Below are 3,303 nucleotides of genomic sequence, written 5' to 3' on the forward strand. Positions count from 1 at the left end.
CTGTGTTTACATCAAACATTTGAGTTATATGATGAATATTTCTGATAAGTACTCATGGTATATTTTCTGATATTGGACAGACCGCTCTCCTTTCACCATAAGATGAATAATAAGTCCTGAGTGTCCCATTCTCCTCATTTTTCACGTTCTATTAGAAAGATGTGTGTTGGAGAGCAGTCTGAATTTCTATTTCATTTTTGTCTCTTGACTTCAAATGCCTTTCACATGAAGAGATGTTCGACCCGATAATCCTCTGTAACTTCTCCCATCAAGTTTAATAAAAGTTATGCACCAACAAACTCTCCCAAAACACAAACAAGCTGTAATAAATAAAACATGAACAGCATTGCTGTGAAAACCTAATATAACCGGTGTTTCCAAAAAAGAGGCCTGAACCAAAACGACATGGAGGAGGACTTTGATTAGACCATTCTATAGGGGGAAGTCCCAGTCCACCCCAAGAAAAAACTAAATACTAAAAGCTATAAATAATCCACACGAAGGATATTTGGGTAAATGAGGCATAATCAACCCGACCTATTTAACAGAAGAATGAATCTTTTAATGAAGAGTTACTGGAGGTCTGCTCATCTATCGAAGATGAAAGAAGGACTGAGTGACTCGAGCATTTTAGATCTTAACGTCTTTAAGAACTTCAGCAGGGAAGTTACAGTCCATAACAAATGACGGTTTCTTTACAGAAGACTCGTTTTTTCTCATTACCTCCTCTTTAGCATGTTAGCTCCCAAACGTTACCGCAGTGATGGACCGGCGCTTCCCCACTGAAGTCCGGTTTCTGGGTTAGAGCTCTCGGTGCTCTTTGGGTTAAACCCCGGTCCGTCAGAAGGTTGAGGTTTTTTAAACAATCAGTCCAGAAACACCAAAAATATTAAGACCTTCCCTGTCTTCTGGTAATTCCACTGATTCTGTCTTGCCCTCCTTGTCTAAAAGCTAGCTTCTAGCCTAGCTAATCTCATTTCTAGCCTAGCGCCGAGCCTAGCTTGGTGATGGCTCAGCCTCTTATTGAGTGAAGATGCTGCTTGTAGTCTGTCTTCTCTTGGCCAGGCTTTCTTCCAGGCCTTGTATTTCTAGTCTGGTGTCAGTTAGCTGCGCACCGTTGTCTTTTCTAAAACTGCAGATTCATCAGACCTGTTAGCGCTGCGACATTAGCCTTGGTCATGTTGGTTCTACGTGGTCTCGTCCTCCAGGTTCAGTTTCTCTTTTTAGCAAAAGTCACTGGATCTAAAGTCTTACTTTCTATGAAATTAAAATAGAAAGTAAACATTGCTATTAATCAAAAATGTTCTGGCTCTAACACTTTGTTGAAGAAGAATTAAAGTTTTCATTGAAATTCTCACGTAAAAAATGACAGAAGTCAGATTTGTTCCAGTCTTAACTGCAGCCACACACATTTGTTTGAAAGACCACAAATGGCCCACGGGCCGCACTTTGGACACCCCTGGCATAGACACTACCCATGTAATCCATAACATAGCATCTATAAGACAGCAGCAGATTGGAAGCTTAACAGTCCTGCATTAAACAGAAAATCTTTGAGAATTTCTTTGTTTCTTTAAATTTGTGAATTATTGCACATGAATATAATTTTACTGGTGATATTTGATGCTTTCATTTTGTTGTGATTCCCTGCAGAACGGTGCTGATGAAGCAGAGCTCTCCTCCTCTTCCTCTCCTGAGTCATAGCTCCTCCCTCCTCTTCCTCAGTGTGTGTCTCCCTCCGTCTGCAGCATGGCGTCTCTCGGCCTCCTGCTGCTCGGCGCCGCTCTGCTCCACGCCGCTCAGGTAAGAACATGTCCAGGTGTCCATCTTCATCTTCAACTATGGCCATGATGCTGCGTCGTCATGGTGACTGCAGAAAGATGCTGCTTTTCTTCTTTTAGTATGACGTCACACACACACAGTTATGTGTGTGTGTGTGTGTGTGCGTGTGTTCTGCTCCTGTCCTGTTTGTCTGAGTTTACCTGCTGTGTGAGGACCAGGCTGGACGCTCAGCCTCAGATTCAGAACCGTTTAGAACCGGGTTTGGATCCGACAGTCCTCAGAACAGGAGTGAATCAGGACTGTGTGTGTGTGTGTGTGTGTGTGTGTGTCTCTGAAGCTTAGCTTCTGCGACATTTTATTTCATCTGCTGTCACCATGACGACAGGACATGGTCACCCACAGCAACAAGGCAGCGTATTACACAGGATGCAGCAGGTCACCTTACATCACTCTGTGTGTGTGTTAGTGTGTATCAGTGTGTGCGTGTGTGTTGTGGTTCCTTGCTAGTGAAGCTGTGAATCATTCATTTCTTCCCCCTGAAGGTAAGTCAGGTTCAGCCTCGGCCCGTTGCCATGGTTACGTCATCATGAAAACATGAACTGTTGATTCAGCTCCATTCATCGGTGCCGACTCATCGTTAAAGTCCAAACCTGACTGAAGCTCCGACACCAGTCAGAGTTAAACTGGTTCCCAGTTCCTCCTCCCCCAGGAGAGTTTATTACTGCCATCAATCAGGACAGGAAACAGGAAATAGATCTGGCTGCAGCCAATCAATCTGATTGGTTCCTGACAATCTGAGCCATCAGTCTGACCAATCCCTGGAGGAAGAACTGGAGAGATGGGCGGGGCTTCTGTGGCAGTCATATCCATCATTACAGCTGGGCTGGACAGAGCCGGAACAACATCAGTGCTTCATATCAGTCAGTTAATAAAATATTGATCAGTTTAGTGTTTAAAAAAATCTGAAATTCTGTCAAACTGCTGACCAGACGTTTCCTGTTTCAGGTTGTTGCTAGGCAACTGAAGAATGCCTAGCAATGTGAGCAAGTTAGTTGATGCCACCAACTTAGCTTAGCTAGCCGTGAGCAGCTAAAGCCTTTCCTCTGCCTGCGTCTCCCAGAATGCTATGCGGTTCTGGATCGAAGTTCAGGGAATAATCTGTCTGTCGCGCAAGCTATGGCTATAAGGCAAAAAACAGTGGCGTTCATTTTCACCATGTTATTCATATAAATGTCAGCTTACACTAAATATGAATCTCCAAGCTAAATAAAGTAAAGGTCAAAGTCATTATTTACTATTTTTTTTGTTTTTGTTTTTTTGGCAGAAAATTACTAAGACATTTTTTAGGAGGTTGGCAATATTTAGCTTGATGCTAGCTAAATGTTTAGTTACTAAATGTTTATGTAGCTCAAAGCTAACTATTTAGCTTTAAACTATGATGATCACTTAAATCCTCCTAACATGGAGTGTTTGGCTTAGCAAGGCAAGAAGCTAACAGAGCTAACAGTAACAGTCAGGTGT

At 42.7% G+C, this 3,303-nt stretch overlaps 1 long non-coding RNA gene across 1 annotated transcript; it reads right to left on the minus strand.

The window, feature by feature from the left end:
* Window positions 1–439: 439 nt before the first annotated feature.
* On the minus strand, window positions 440–2,923 carry LOC106940062 (uncharacterized). The gene is made up of 2 exons (XR_001422989.1): window positions 2,233–2,923; window positions 440–2,111 (listed from the first exon to the last, which is right to left on the minus strand). It is a non-coding gene; the product is annotated as an uncharacterized LOC106940062 (long non-coding RNA).
* Between the last annotated feature and the right edge of the window lie 380 nt (window positions 2,924–3,303).

This window comes from Poecilia latipinna, unplaced genomic scaffold (genome assembly GCF_001443285.1).
Source record: "Poecilia latipinna isolate Pla-1442-1.1 unplaced genomic scaffold, P_latipinna-1.0 Scaffold3080, whole genome shotgun sequence".
Taxonomy (NCBI): Eukaryota; Metazoa; Chordata; class Actinopteri; order Cyprinodontiformes; family Poeciliidae; genus Poecilia; species Poecilia latipinna.